The sequence below is a fragment of the Nicotiana tabacum genome, chromosome 24 (genome assembly GCF_000715075.1).
Source record: "Nicotiana tabacum cultivar K326 chromosome 24, ASM71507v2, whole genome shotgun sequence".
NCBI lineage: Eukaryota > Viridiplantae > Streptophyta > Magnoliopsida > Solanales > Solanaceae > Nicotiana > Nicotiana tabacum.
The window spans coordinates 30857703-30875080 of record NC_134103.1 but is presented as its reverse complement, the minus strand read 5'-3'; the positions used below and the strand labels follow the sequence as shown (position 1 = coordinate 30875080).

Genomic DNA, 17378 nt, shown 5'->3' with positions numbered 1-17378 from the left:
AGCACCCTCCATTTCCAACCAAGAGGTTGTGAACTCGAGTCACCCCAAGAGCAAGGTGGGGAGTTCTTGGAGGGAGGGAGCCGAGGGTCTTTCGGAAACAGTCTCTCTACTCCTTCGGGGTAGGGGTAAGGTCTGTGTACACACTACACTGTTGTTGTGTTGTCCTTCGTTTTACATCCTCTACTCTTTAATATTGCAAAACTATTGAAAAGAACATAGTCAAACTGCCCCTTCATGATTTCATCGCTATGTGCTTTTACTTCTTATTGTTACAAGTTTCAGGAGAAAACAAAATATGAGTTTGTTCCACTTTCTTCTTAGGTCTTTGGCCACTATTTTTTTCTTCTCTTTTATCTGTTTCTCATTTTCTTATTATGAATAACATTATTGACCTCTAAATATAATCACTAATGAATATTCATAATTGCAAAATTGAATATTAATTTATCTTCTCTAATTAAGTGGATTGTTCAGTGAGAACTTTGTCATGATAAGAGTACAAAAAAATGTGGTACTTTCATTTGAAAATTTTATTTTATTTTTCCTTCTATATTTGATTTAAAATTACTTTACTATGTCTTACATTATATATTTGTTATTTATTTTTTGGAAATATAAAATCCTCTTCATTTGATATCAACTACATTTGCTAAAACACGTGTTTTACCGCGCTAAGCGCTAATTGATTAGCTAGTTATTTATTAATTTAGAAAGGTATGTTTAGGACCAATTTTATAGACTACCATTGTATGTTGATAATTACAGTAAAGGCTCCAATTTTATCTCAGTTATTCTGTTTGAACCAAAATATGCGATTAAATTGGGACGGAAGGTGGACTATTTTGACACTTTTAACACATACATTAGGTTTCATTTAATGTCAGAAAAAACCTATCAAACTTACTATGAGTAGAATTTTGTAATGGATCCAGTGAAAGCTCTTCTTTTTCCTTGAGCATTTTAGTCCTTCCAATATCTCCTAACGACTAACGTAATCCTAGTAAATTCGTAATTTATGGTTATTTAATTAAGAGAATAAACTAGTAGTCAAGGAGTGTCTGTGTCATTCCTCAAGTCAATTGTTAAGGTATTGTCAGTTTTAACCTGATTGTACATCAAATGGTAGGTAGTTTCATGAGAAACATGATTTAGGCAAATCTTATATCGATGCGAGAGGGGAAGGTTAAAGGTCATATAAGTGCGAGTTCAAAATTCAACTGGTGAGTTTTGGAATAAAAGCCCAAAGACTTTGAGGTAGTTTAGAAAGTCATGAAAAAATGAACATCTTAATAATTGGGTAAAATTATTAAGTGAAACATATAGAAATTAAAAACCAAATTTTCTTTCATATCTGAATCCGGGAAGATGACCAATTAATTTAAATGTAAACAGTAAACTGTAACATTGGTAATTTAGGAAGTTTTTGATACTTCTTTTTGTCCATACACGACATATACCTTCTTAAACATCCAAAAGAAGATAAAACTACTTTCGACAAGCGTACATTCCAGAAATAATAATAGCCTTTGTCTGAAGTTTGGCTTAGTGCTGGTGCAAGCAAATTACGCACATATTCGTTTGAACTTTAGACATACGCAATTAAAGTTTTTAGACATTTTTCTCTGACTTTCATTCATTTATGCTTGATTTTTGTTGGAAGTTTGACTTGGTAGTCCTAACCTTAGATCCGAATTTTCCACGTGCCTTATAAAATTACATTACAACTCTGTCGTCAACTATTTTGTTGAGGTGACTATGGATTTCCTACTCATTCGGGCCAGTTGGATTCGTATGGTGGCATTATGCAGAGTCTTTTGGGAAGTTGGTTCTGTTGCTCTTCAGATTTTGGCAGGAGCAAATCCAAAATTTGTAGGGACCTCAAGTTAATACCTCAGCAGCTGCATCCATCTCTTCACCTCTTATAGATTTCAAAATTTTGCTAATATCTTTACCTTTGGCCCTCAAATTTTCCCCTATTTCACTGGCTATGACCCTTTAACAACTTGTGCAATTTTTTCTCTGTGAATCTTGTCATCATCATCTCTAACAATTTCCATTGTGACACCTAATTCTACCATTAGCCTAGCATTCACTGATCAAGATGCATAGCCATTGCTATAATCGGGACCCCGAAATTGACACTTTCCATTACTGAATTCCAACCACAATGACTTTGTTGGCAATATTCTTTGGGACCCAAAAATATTGCATTATATGGTGGACATCATTTGCACAAGTTGTATCTCTTCTTTTACACCTAAGAGGCCAAGACTTTTTTGCCTATAAAAGGAAAGGCAATTAGTTCATTTTAGACATACCAACAACACTTGAGTCTTCATTTCTAGTTTCTTCCTTTCCTTCTTTATTAAGAGTATTTTATATGAGAGTTGAGTGTTGGGAAGCACTTGTGTGAACCCTTTCTTTGGAGTGATCTTGTGAGGTTATTCTCTTAGGATATTTGGGATTAATTAGAGTATTTACTCTAATTTTGTACTCTTGTTGGTATAGTGAAATTGCCCATCTCCGCTTGTGGACGTAGGTCACACTTTGACCGAATAACGTTAAATTTGTGTCTTATTTATATGCTTTAAAAGCCGTTGTTATCAACTTCCATTATCTTTGTTATTGTCATTATAACATTGTTTGGTTAAATTCCGCACTACCCGAGTTACCGATCCTAACAAATAAGCTCCACATCATCAGCGTCGTCAACAGTCATTGGATCTTGGACAGGTGGACTAACTGGAATAACTTTCCAATTGCTCACTCCAATCAAATAGTCTATGTATTTGGCCTCTATAATTCTAGAGGTACTCATTAGCATGATTTGCATATTTCCTTGAGTAAAAATGTCAACATCATCAGGATCTTTCTCTTTAGCAGATTTTGCCGTCATTTCACCCAATTTTACAAGCTCAATTTTCCTGTGATAAAGAGATGAGACCTGTGAAAGGGAATTCATTCCCTGGTTTCTTTACTAAGTTGAAAAAGTATGAAAACACGGCTGCACCAGAAGTTATGAGTTTGATAGCTGGAATGTTATGCTCATTCACTATGCCTTCAGCCCATTCCTGCAGCACGTCGTAAATCACCAAATCAGGTTTCAGATTTTTCAAGATTTTGGACAAGTTTGGTTTGGACAATTTCATGGCCTTTTTAAGGGTGTGACTGAGATGGGGTGGGAGACCATTTGTTGTGTGGTAATGAGGAGGAAGTTGAGACGACTCTGGTAAATGATGTTCAACAAGTTGAATTGAAACTGAGTATTTTTCGGGGATTTTTTTATGGATAGATTTGAGATTGATAGGTGTAGAACAGAAATAAATCAAGAATCCCCTGTCCGCGAGTTTTTTGGCTACGTTGAGAAATGGAGAGATGTGTCCATACGCCAACCATGGTACCCTCAAAGTGTTAGTACTACGTTTTGTATCCATAAAAACTTTCTTACAAAAAAAAAAATTCTACTTACGTAATTTTATGTTTTTTTTACAAAAGTTAGTAGCGTGAAAACAGCCTCTTGCAAAAATGAAGGGTAACGCTACGTATCACCGGGCTGCCTCTTACAAAAGTTAGTGGTATCGGTTGGCTTTATACGGAAAAATATTGAGATGATGACTAAAATAATAACGTGGAATAAGCTGCTAGCTACGAATGGAAAAACTGCTTTGTTAGTTTTCAATGCAAGTTGTATGACTGGTTTTAGGGAATTCGAGTAGATTATTAGCCAAGTTTTATGCAAAGGCACTAGTTGCGTGACTGTTAGATTTTCCTTGGTAATTCTATGGTTAGAACTATGACAAAGAAAAAAGAAGAATGTATGTTATCGCTCACTCAAAAGAGTGATTGTTTGATTTTTAGGATAACAAACATGTCTTGAAGTATTTGATTTGCAGTGAAATAGTATTTTTATATAGAGAACTTTAGAAGTACATCTGTACATGGCTGAGTAGAAGCTGGCTAAGAATAAGTCGTCCCAATATTAATATATGTAATCTTTTGAGTTACTTGATAGAGGGAAATTTGTCATTTGAAAAATTACAGTTTGTTATATGAAAAATTAAATTATGGTGGATGTCTACTCTTCCTGCATGATCTTCTCAAATGCTTAATGACATATTCAATGACATATTTTTCTTCACTTTTCATGCATATATAAAGGCTTTGTAATAGATAGGAAAATACACACAATTGAAGAAGAAAATCTCTTTCTTCTCTCTATCTCCATTTCTTGTTCATGTTTTACTAAATTGCTTTTATTTTATAACAACATGTCTTGTTCATGTTTTACTAAGTTGCTTTTATTTTATAACACGTTATCAGCACGAATTGCTCATTTCATGATCTTCTACGTCAAGACTATGTAAATTATAAGCAGACAATGAGATCAAGTACAATGAAAGATGTCTTGTATGATAATACAAAGATAAGTTTTACATCCATCTAAACCCATTCATACTTTCATATCTTTGCATTAACTTTATGTGCAGTATTTAGTAAAAATATTTTTTTCAATTGTATCCAGTGAAATAAAGAACTGGAAAGGTATGTCTTTATTTGCTACATCTCTTATAGGACAAAGATAATATTCCAACGTATATATATGTTATGACCTTTTACATACTATGATAGATAATTATTAAGATAATTTAGTAATAATATTTTTACCATAACATGATGTATTTCATTGAAAGCAAAATTGGCATATATCTTAACTAGCATTTTTGTTGCAGAAGAACTGTTTAAAGATTGAAATAGTTATATATGTCTTCTTGAAAGTTAATTTACTTATGCCTATAATTATGAAATAATAATATTTTAAAGGCTCGAGTGCGAGTCCTAGTGAATTTTGGCCTATTATGCCAAAGATTGAGGGTAAGACGATGGGTTCAAGTCCCAACGCACTATGTTGATGACAAGACGTTGAATTCAAGTTCCAACGCATGCCTTTTGTTACGCGGCGCCTTCTTGAAGTTCCTTGGAAGGGCGACGTAAGGCTAAGCAACTGATGTCAGTGCGGTTGCTATGCGCCAACTGAGGTCCTCGCCGTACGCTAGGCTAGATTGTCAGTGCCGTACAAGAAAACCAATGTCGTGAGCAATTGAGCAGCGAAAAATGAGCAATTGATGATGAAAGCTGATGATTGTATTGATGATGATGAAAGCTATTACAAGATGCAATGCGGTGTCGGGGGGAGAGACACCAGTACAGAGAATTGTTTGAATGCTTGAATGTTTGAATGCTTTGGTCCCCCTTAATAATGCTTAAAAAAAATAAACCAAAGTTACATGAGTTGACCTAAGAAAGTTGTAGAAGCACACTGAAAATGAATGAAGTAAAACTACTCTATAATTACAATGAAAAGGACTTAGTCTTCTACGAAAGCAAGTCCGATGGCAGCAACTTTGTCTTGAGCATCAGGGTCTGCGCGCGCATTGCTGTGGCCGCGCATGGCACTATTTGGATCTACCAGCGGTGGGGCAGGTGCTTGGCATTGGGTCTGCGCGCGCGGCATTGTCGGTGCGCGCGGCGCTGATGGCATTCGCCAGCCGCTGGGCACTGGCACTGATTATCGGTGGGGCGACAGAGGCGCATGCTCGCTTATCACTTGGCGTTGCCGAGACCACGGGGCCGACCATGGCGCTAGGCGTTGGGAGGCTTGCCGGGACGCCACGGGGAGCGTCCAAGGGGTCATGGGTCGATGATGGAAAGCAGCCCATGACATTCTCCCCCACCTGAGTTGGCAACATCCTCGGAGCCTTACCTGCCGGATGATGATGATTGGTCAGGCTCTTATTGGCTGGGAGGTCTGTTCCCCTCGGTGTTGTGAGATGTCTTTCTGAATGATCTTCCATGCATTTCTGAAATGGCCTGAGGCAGCTGACATGGAAGACTGGATAGATTTTCTACCAGGCTGGTGTGTTCAGCTTGTATGTGGATTTCCCGATGCGCCTTTCAATGGAAAAAGGCCCGATGTAGCTTTGCAATAGGCGAGGATCTTGGGTCCTCTTTGCAAATAAGTTCCGCCTCGGGGTTTTTACCATCACTTTGTCCCCTGCTTGATGTTGGACAAAGCGATGATTTTGTTCGGCATACCTCGTTGCCCTCTCTTGGGCTTTGACAAGATAGCTCCGCACTATCTTCAAAGTTTGCTCCCATTCTGTCGAGAAACTGGCAGCTCGATGAGATGATGGCATGTTTGGTGCATTCACATTTTGTGGGAGTAGCGGTTGCTGTCCGGTAACAATTTCAAAAGCGCTTTTGTTTGTATGGGCGCACTTTTGTGAATTGAAACACAGCTGAGCAGCATCCAGAAGCTTCACCCAATGTGTTTGTGACCCAGTTGCAAATTGACGGAGATATTCCTCCAGCATGTCATTGAACCGGTCGGTTTGATTATGTTTGCTGATGATGATGGCTTGAGTTGTAACTCAATTTGGATCCGAGGCAACTGAAGAGTTGGGTCCAAAACTTACTAGTGAAGCATGGGTCGCAGTCACTAATGATGTTGTTGGGCATACCCCAATGTTTGACAACATGAGAGAAGAAGAGTCGAGCTTTATCTTCTGCTGATATGTTCTGTGGGGCTGCGATGAAGGTAGCATACTTGGAAAATTGGTCTACTACCACCATGATGGTTGCATGATTTCCGACCTTGGTTAATCCTGTGATGAAATTCAGGGAAATGCTTTCCCAAGGTCTCTGTGGGACAGGTAGCGGCTCCAAGAGTCTCGCTTATGCTGAGTGATCCGACTTGTCCTTTTGGAATGCTTGACAAGTCTTCACACAATGAGGGGCGCCATGAGTTGTTGGTCCCCAATGAGGTAATGTCTGTTTGATGATGTTGAGGGCAGCCGGAACCGTGGGTTCAAGTCTATTGGTTCCCTCCTTAAACTGCATGGCAGTGATGTTTCCAGCAGCCATCTTCTTGGATATACATGGTATGGTATGGGGTTTGGCCCCGTTGTCTCCCATCATTAGGAGCATGTTGGCATATGGTACCGGGATGGTGTTGGTCTGCCTGAGGAATTCCAATCCCAATATCAGTTCGAAGTCATCGATGATAGCTATGTGTAGGTCAAATATTCCCTTGTATGGGCCAAGCTTGATTGGTACTTCTTTGGCTATTCCACTCACTTGCTGAGATGGAGAGTTGATAGCCTTGACATGACCCTTGTATTTTTGCACTGCTAAACCGAGGCGTTGCACCTGAGTTGAGGCCAGGTAGTTGTGGCTAGCACCCGTGTCTATCAATGCTCGAATAGGTCTGCCGTTTACTTTCATGTCAACGAACATTAAGGTCCTCTTTTGTGATGTGGGAGGCCTCCCGTCCGCCTTTCCTTTCCCTTTCTTGTCGATTGGGAATGCCTTCTTCTTGGGGTTGCCAGCACTGGTTCCCGCCAAGGTATCATGAATGGAGCCAACAAATGCGTTGAAGGCCCCTACCTGTTCTTCGCCGACTGAGCCGTCCTGATCTGACTCATCATCGTCAACAGTTTGTTGAGCATTGATTTGTGTATTGGGGCATTGATTGTTCCAATGTTCCCCGCCGCAATGACGGCATTCTGATGGGGGCTTTCTCCCCTGATTGTTGTTGACTGATGCAGCACTGTTGCTGCTTGAGGAAGGAGTCTTAGATTTGGATGCACCTCGATCTCCTTCGTTTCTGTTGGGGCCACCGTTGCTAGGTTGGCTCCCGTTGTATCCCCTCGGATAGGCGGCTGGGGCCTATCCTTCTGAGTTTTCAACTGATAATCCCCAAGGCACTCTGCAGCTTGAATGGCCTTGGGCAGGGTATCTACCCGTTGTCTTTGCAGCTCCATACGAGCATGAGGTTTCAAACCTTCTATGAATGCGAACAGTTTGTCTTTGTCCCCCATATCCCGTATGTTTAGCATGAGTGCGGAGAATTCACGCCCGTAGTCCCGCACCGACCTGGTGTGGCAGAGTTCACGCAACTTTCTCCGTGCATTGTATTTCACATTTTCGGGGAAGAACTGCAGGCGTATGGCGGCCTTCAGTTCTGCCCATGTCTGGAGAGTATCTTCACCGGCCCTGATGGCTTCGTATTTGACTCGCCACCAGAGTTTTGCATCACCCTGAAGATACATGGCAGCAGTTGCTACCTTTTTGGATTCTTCCAATTGTCCAACAGCATCGAAGTATTGTTCGATGTCGAAGATGAAGTTTTCCACTTCTTTAGCATCCCGGGCTCCGTTGTATGGCTTGGGCTCCAGAATTTTTAGCTTTTGTGGCATGGGGGCAATGTTCATGGCACCCCTGATGTGGTTTTCGCCTCCTTTGAGAAGGCTTTGAAGGGCAGCATTGACAACATTGAGCTGGCCTATCAAGTTGTCTATGGTTTGCTGCATGACGGTCAGTCTGTCTGCCTCTAGTTCCCGATGGGCTAAATCCTCGGCACGCTCCTGTTGGAGGTCCTCGAATTTGCCATGAATTTTGGTTGCCTCGACGGCAGCCGTTTTCCGGTCTTCCTCAGAGTCTTGACTGATGTTTGCTATGTCAACTTTGGCCTGCCGCATTCTACGGTCCAGGTCATCCAACCTTTGTACTAGGCTGGTTTTTAGATCAGGCAACGTATCCACGATGGGCCGTAATGCGTCAACCGTCTCTTCTAGGGTCATGATGCGATCCCCGTAATTTACCATGGTCAGAAATGGTGATGATGATGGCAATGAGTTCCCTCGTCCGATGTCGAGCCTAGGCTCTGATACCAACTGTTATGCGGCGCCTTCCTGAAGTTCCTTGGAAGGGCGACGTAAGGCTATGCAACCGATGTCAGTGCGGTTGCTATGTGCCAACTGAGGTCCTCGCCGTACGCTAGACTAGATTGTCAGTGCCGTACGGGAAAACCAATATTGTGAGCAATTGAGCAGCGAAAAATGAGCAATTGATGATGAAAGCTGATGATTGTATTGATGATGATGAAAGCTATTACAAGATGCAATGCGGTGTCGGGGGGGAGAGACACCAGTACAGAGAATTGTTTGAATGCTTGAATGTTTGAATGCTTTGATCCCCCTTAATAATGCTTAAAAAAATAAACGAAAGTTACATGAGTTGACCTAAGAAAGTTGTAGAAGCACACTGAAAATGAATGAAGTAAAACTACTCTATAATTACAATGAAAGGGACTTAGTCTTCTATGGAAGCAAGTCCGATGGCAGCAACTTTGTCTTGAGCATCAGGGTCTGCGCGCGCATTGCTGTGGGCGCGCGTGGCACTATTTAGATCTGCCAGCGGCGGGGCACTGGTGCTTGGCATTGGGTCTGCGCGCGCGGCATTGTCGGTGCGCGCGGCGCTGATGGCATTCGCCAGCCGCTGGGCACTGGCACTGATTATCGGTGGGGTGACAGAGGCGCATGCTCGCTTGTCACTTGGCGCTGCTGAGACCACGAGGCCGACCATGGCGCTAGGCATTGGGAGGCTTGTCGGGACGCCACGGGGCGCGTCCAAGGGGTCATGGGTCAATGATGGAAAGCAGCCCATGACATTTATATGGGTAAGGCATTGGGTTTGAGTCCTAATGCACCATATTGATAATAATAATAATAACTAAAGAAAAAATAATATAATTTTTATGAAAAAGCATGAAGCTTGTCCCACTTGATTTGCTCCATTCTAGAAGTGAATGTGATAGCAGTGCATGATAAGTCTAAATAAAGACAAGTGGTTGACCAATGAATGTGGGCGTGCGAAAGGCCAAAATAATAATAGTTATCACTATGGTAATTATAAAAAGGGAGAAATTCTTTGAAGAGAATGTGACTTGTGATAAACATTGAGATTGCATACTCATTCCTGAAAGTGAATGTGAAAATATATATATATGATAAAGATTATGCATAATAATGTACTTGTGCATAGTTGGATAAATACTACAACTCACCTCTAAGGGAGGTTTGAGACAAAGAAAGATAATAAATATTATTGTGTAGTTACATAAATATATCATTGATCGCATGCATGTGATACGCCAAAAATATTTTGTCATGACTTATGAAAATTATTATAAGCAAAATTAAAGCAAAAAATTATTTTGTTTGTGATGATTTTGAACATGACAATTATTATGATATGATTCTATTTGTGAAGGAGACATTCATTATATGGATGGTGTGACAAAAGATCTTGTAGTACAAAAGCAGTTAAGAGCTCTGAAAGAAATAATTTGTTACTACCCGGATGAATAAAATTATTCATGACATTAATATTATAGTAAGTCTCAAAAGAAATGTTTTGATTTACAAATATATTAGCCAAAGTGGTTGGCATATTGAGACTATAAATGAAAAGAAGATTGAATATCTTTATATTACTATAATCATATCGGGTAAATATGAAAGGTTACCTGACTTTTCTTCTATTTGTACTACACAAGTATAAGCATGATGATGCAATCACAAGCCACAAGTAAACTAGAGGTTTACTGAAATAAATATTAGTTGGCATGACCGGTTGACCATCTCGGTTCAATTATGATGCGAAAAAATTAATTGAGAATTACATTGGCATATATTGAAAAAATATAAGATTCTTCAAGAATTCTCTTGTGCTGCTTATTCTCATGATATACCAGTTAAGGTTGGGATTGAATCCCTTGATTTTTGGAACGAATAAAAGGTGATAAATATATATGGGCCCAGTCACCTTCCATGTGGACCGTTTACTATTATATGATTTTAATAGATGTATATATTCTATGGTCACATGTGCATTTGTTATCAACTTGTAGTTTGGCTTTTGCAAGATTGATTGCTCAAATTATTAGAGCACAGTTCCAGAATATAAATTATGATGATTTATCTTGATAATACTGGTTTAAATCCAAGTTGGTTTAGCAGAAATTATATGCCTCCAATTATATCTAAACCATTGGTTATGAGAACAAAATTGCCAAAATAAAATTTTGTATGTGATGTATTATTTAATATACAACAGCACTTGTACGCATCTAGCCAAGTTATGATAAGTTCTCCCTATCACAATCGGTTCAGGGTCAGGAACCAAATAATTTTCATCTAGAAATATGAATGTGTTATATGATTTAATTATTCCACCACAATGCACAAAGATGGATCCCCAAATAAGGCTAGGGATATGTGTTGGTGATCCCAACAATAGGGGAGAAAATGGGCAGCTGAAAAAGTAATGCATGTAATGAATTATTCTGAGTACATCGAGATCCTCGTACGAGAAAATGTGAACTTGAAGTTCAAGTGATAATTCATTTGCAAAATATTGTCAGGCGTATTTGCTGATCCAAAGCTAAATGTCATATTCAGCTGTTAATGCTCCAAATAAAATAAAGTTCATAATGAATAGAGTCCATGGCATGCATAAAGCATAATAGACTAATCGGTTCCAAAGATAAAACTCCTTGAAGAAGGAGAGGAGCAAATGTTCAAGATGGTCATAATAAGGAGGCAAATGCTCTAGAAGAGCACCACGACATAACACTTTATAAGACCTCATGGGAGAGGCTCAGGTACCTGAAAATAATAAGATAAAGAGATCTCAATAAGTTATGTCTTTATTGGGAAATAGTATAACCGATATAAAATGATTGTCGACGATATTGTTAATATAATGTAGCGCTCAATATTATTAATATTGACGAGGATCTTGAGCTCAAATCTGTCATAAAATTTAGACAGATAAATGATTGGCCAAATGAAAAATACGCAATGAAAATTGATTTCACATGAAAAATATGAAGTTGGACGGATAGTCCCAACACCTGAAAGTATAAAGCCAGTGGAGGTATAAATGTATTCTTGTGCGGAAAAAAAAAAGGTCAAGCCGATAGACATAAAGACGACTTGTGTCACAAGAAGATTTGTAAATATCCTGGCATTGATTATATAGAGACATGTTCTCCTATGGTGGATGTCGCCATTTCAGGTTTTAATCTGGCAATACAAGAAAACCGTGATATGCGTATAATGGAAATCATTGAAGGATTTAAATTGTTCTGAAGCATATTAAGGTTTCCAAGAAATTTATTAAATAAAGCTTCAAAAATCCTTATACGGATTGAAACAATCATGGCGCATGTGGTATAATCGCCTGAGTGAGTACCTGTTGAAAGAAGGGTACAAGAATGATTCAATTTGTCCTTGTGTCTTTATAAAAAGATCTGGATCTAAATTTGTTATAATCACTGTGTATGTTGATGATTTAAATATCATTGGAACTCCTAGGGAGCTTCCTAAAGCAGTAGAGCTTCCTAAAGTAGTAGACTATTTAAAGAAAGAATTTGAAATAAGATCTTGGAAAGATAAATTTTTGTCTTGGTCTACAAATTGAGTATATGAAAGATAAAATTTTTGTCCATCAATCAGCATACACTAAAATAATTTTAAAGCGATTTTATATGGATAAAGCACATCCATTCCAACCTCATGAAATTAATGAAGAGCTTCTTGGTCCCCGACGTACCATATCTTAGTGTAATTGGTGCATTAATGTATCTTTCTAACATTACAAGGTCTAACATAGCTTTTTCAGTTAATGTCTTAACAAGATATAGCTCTACTCCTACAAGGAGACATTGGAATAGAATCAAACACATATTGCAGTATCTAAAAGAGACTACCGATATGGTATTATTTTATGGCAATGATTTCAGTCCTGATCTTGTTGGTTATGCCGATGCTGGGTATTTATATGACCCACACAAGGCTCGATCTCAAACAGGCTATGTGTTTACATATGGAGGCACTGTCATATCTTGGCGATCGACTAAGCAATCAATCATGGCTACTTCATCTAATCATGCTGAGATAATTGCTATTCATGAAGCAAGTCGAGAATGTGTATGGTTGAGGTCTATAATACACCTTATTCGAGACAAATGTGATTTAAAGTGTGACAAACTACCCACAATTTTGTATGAAGACAATGCAGCATGCATAGCCCAGTTGAAGAGAGGATTCATAAAAGGGGATAGGACAAAGCACATTTCACCAAAGTTATTTTTCACACATGATCTTCAAAAGAATGGTGATATCACTGTGCAACATATCCGTTCAAGTGATAATATGGTTGATTTGTTCACCAAATCTCTACCGACGTCAACCTTCAAGAAACTAGTGTACAAGATTGGGATGCGAAGGCTCAAGGATGTGAATTGATGCTCTCATCAGAGGGAGTTAATACGCGTTGTACTCTTTTTCCCTTACAAGGTTTTGTCACACAGGGTTTTCCTTGCAAGATTTTTAACGAGGCAACCAAAAGGCGTATTTCTAAACATGTGTACTCTTTTTCCTTTACTAGGATTTTTTTCCCATAGTGTTTTTTCCTAATAAGGTTTTAACGAGGTACATTATCTATGGACATCCAAGGGGGAGTGTTATAAGAAAAATCAAATTATGGTGGATGTCTACTCTTCCTGCATGATCTTCTCAAATGCTTAATAACATATTCAATGACATATTTTTCTTCAATTTTCATGCCTATATAAAGGCCTTGTAATAGATAGGAAAATACACACAATTGAAGAAGAAAATCTCTTTCTTCTCTCTATCTCCATTTCTTGTTCATGTTTTACTAAATTGCTTTTATTTTATAACAACATGTCTTGTTCATGTTTTAATAAGTTGCTTTTATTTTATAACACAATTAGCTTTAAAACCACAATTATTTCCAAACGGCATTTGTTATGTTTAGCTAAATATTATCTAAAGAAATGTGTTAGACAAATCCTGTCTCATCTTAATTCTAACTTTAGCCGCCAATATAAAATAACAAGCAGAAAAGTTTACAAAGCGTGTCTATATATGGACTTATCCCATGCATGTGCCACCCCTAGCAGACCTATTACTAATTAATCAGACTTTCTATATTCATATTTCTAAGTGAAAGTGTGTTTGTTAAATCTATTATCGTGATTAGAGAATAGGATAATCAAATGAAAGAAGCCTCATATTCCTCCTTTTCTGTCAGGTTTAATACATACTTTGCCACCCCAACTTGCACTGAAATCCTTCTGACACATCCTTAGTTCAAGAGAAAACTTTTATACATTTAACCCTTTTCTCAATCATACCTAATACCCGTGGCCAGCGCGTTTTATACACAGACAAGTGAGTGAACAATTAAATTTTTTGTTTCTAGAGCCTCGTCTGACTCCACGTGTCCAACCTTTTCATTTTCTCATTTTTAATCAACCTTTTATTTTCTATAAATAAATAAAAAAGATCTTCCACCACTACGCCATCTCCTCAACCACCGCATCACTTTATCTGAGAGAACAAAGTAAGAATTTTAGGTTTATAAATTTTGAGCTTGTCATAAAACTCATAGTTTGTGTCAGTTATTGGGTTTGCAATTATAAATTTATGTATATTTAATAAATTTTCAATAAAAATATAGGGTCTAGATAAACCGGATCATCCGAACTCATAGCTAACGATCTAGTTTCGCCCCTGAATCTTGGTGCCATGATTATTTATTTGATTATTATAGGTTAGGTATAATCTCACTAGTGGGGTTTGAGGAGGGTAGTATGTACGCAGACCTTACCCCTATCCTAGGGTAGAGAAGCTGTGGGGTTTGGGGAGGGTAGTGTGTGTGCAGACCTTACCCCTACTCTAGGGTTAAGAGGCTGTTTCCGATAGACCCTCGGCTCCCTCCCTTCAAGAACTCCCCACCTTGCTCTTGGAATGACTCGAACTCACAACCTCTTGGTTAAAAGTGAAGGCTGCTTACCACTAGAGCAACCCACTCTTTGTCATTGATAAGCTTTGTTAATGAAGTGTAAATCACATTCTAGCATTCTTATTTGGTTGATGAAGGAATATGGCACTTCTAGTCTATTTATTAACTGTAAGGCAGATTTTTTGGAGCACACAAGTTAAATAATTTGAGAAAGGATAAAGTTTAAATAGCATGGTCAAAAATTCAGATGCGGATTCATGATTTAAATTCTATATGTTCAACTTTTAAGAGTTTTAGCATTGAACCAATTATAATTTTTAAAGTTATGGGTTCATATCTACTATTTTTGTAATTTTAATGAATATTTACAGATAAATTTTTACTCTGTGTCGAAAGTTATGAGTTCAATTGAACTCGTGGGTAACAAACTATATCGGCCCCTACTCAAAACTGGCTATTGGACGCAATTCTTTTAACGCTTTCCACCGAGAGTTTCTCTATTTACAGCTCTTAGATTTGAAACCAAGCCCAAACAATTCCCTCAGTGTCCCTCAAATATTGTATGCTAAGCAGCTGGTTATATTTGAGTTTTCGAACATATCATTGACGGTTGAAATCATTATACGTCTTGTTCACATTATGTAGCCGAAGTTAGTAACGTTATTTGGTAATTTTAAAGCTTCGACTTCCTATTATTCCAGCTCGTTTTTCCTCTGCACAAGCTTACTTCGTGGAGCTATTCTCATATTCGAATTCGGTTGCAATAACATGTATACCAACATTGATGATATAATTTTCCAGCATCATTAATTTCAATTTGAGAATATAATTGTCGTTTTTGCTGCTTGCAAGACGAATTAAGACTTTTACCAGTTAAATTATGTAACACAGCAGAATTTGTACGTACAGAGGTTCTAGTTTGGACTCTGGTTCCTAGATCTCTGCAATCACTTTTTCTTTTCCTGAATTCTTTAGCTTAGCCAACCAAAAGAATTGGAACGTTAAGAAACCAGTACAAGTCATGCAGTAAGAATTCTTAAAGTTATGCTAAGTCTCTTACCAAATTCTCGTATCTCAAAAATAACATTGTGATACTTAAGTTGTAGAATCGCTCAAGAAATCTATATATGCTCACTAGCCACTGCTGATGGTAGCCGAAACAGGAGCAACTTTTTAGTTATTTCCAATGCTTCTACAGCTTCAAGTTGTGGGTGCTCCAAGATGCTCGTTGTTCGCAAATGATGGCGAACTAAATAGAAGGAACCGAATAAACTCAAAAGAAGAAAAAGAATAGGATGAGGAAACTCAAACAAGGAATTTCACCATTTAAAAAAATTAAGCTTTGGTTCAAAGTAGAACAAAAGGACAAAACACAAATGAGAATTGAGAACCTCAAAGTTGTCCACAAATCTCAAAGCTGCCAATACACATATCATCATCTACAAAAACTTTTTCTTAATAACAAAGAAAAGACTATTTACAATGGTCTTAAGGTCCTACACCCATTAAGAAATAACACAAGTCAGGTGGGACCAAAGTACACAAAAAACAAAGCTGACCGAAGTTAAATAGTGAATAAATCATGCCCAATGTCTACCGAAATTTTGCACAATGCAAACTTGATAAAAGGGCCAAGACTTGGTGTATGGGATGATTACAGAATGCTTAACAGTTTCGATTCGATCTATTCTAAGTGGTTCATTGGATAAGGAGTAGAGAGAAGAAGTCTCTACTCATCGTCGTAGCTAAAAGAAAGGATTTCCTTTCTTGCTTGATTGAGATTGAGAGTTAGGGCATTAGATGGAAGGACTCAAAGTGAGTGTAGGGTCTTGCAGGATCACTAGCAATAACCGTTTTCTAGGTGCACTTGCTTTAGCTTGAGTACTTTCATTTCCAATAAAATGAATAAACTAAAATAAATCATTTTGCTTGGGTCAAAGGAGAAGGAAGAGTTCAAATAATGAACCGGTTGATGCGTTGGAACCAAGATTTCACGAACTACAACTTTTGTCAAGACAGTTACACCCAGACGCGGACTCAGACTTTGAAAGTGGCGGGATTATCATTATCGAATAAAATTTTGAATAAATATTGGAGTGAGAATCGAACTCAGGCAACGTACTAAAAGTCAAGTTGTACTCATCCAAATCGACCAATATAACTACCTAAACTTTGGGTTTTAAAGTGTCATATTAAAATATAAACTTGTTATTTAAGATATATACACATGTATACATATGGCTTTTTCGAAGTTTCTCGACCATGACCCCCACCCTAATGGTAGTCCGCCTCTGCTTATAACAAATTCTCGTGTAATTTTTGTTGTCCATTTTAAAACTTAAGATATGTGTCACTTACTAGAAAGAGTCGTTCTTTCCTCTAATTTCCAACTGCTCTTGACTTTCTAGGTTATCCATCATAGTTTGAGTTCAAAGGAATCTTATGATTAATCATATTCTTCTTTGCTCCACATGAATTGACCCTCCCGAGCTTGTATACCCTTGGCCTTTAACCTATATACAATACTTTAATTTAGATTTTCTATTTTTTTTTTTTCCGGTTATATTTGTGGTTTAATTATTTAGTGCCTGGATTTTCATAATACTTTCTAGAAATCTTTTTTCTCGTATATGAACAAATAGAGATGTTAATACGGGCTGGCCTAGCTCAGCCCATACGGGCTTTGGCATTTGACAGGCTGA

The 17378-nt window shown here is 38.1% G+C and overlaps 1 pseudogene; it reads right to left on the bottom strand.

The window, feature by feature from the left end:
• Positions 1–1855: 1855 nt before the first annotated feature.
• LOC107808561 (beta-D-glucosyl crocetin beta-1,6-glucosyltransferase-like) lies at positions 1856–3544 on the bottom strand (annotated as a pseudogene).
• Positions 3545–17378: the final 13834 nt, after the last annotated feature.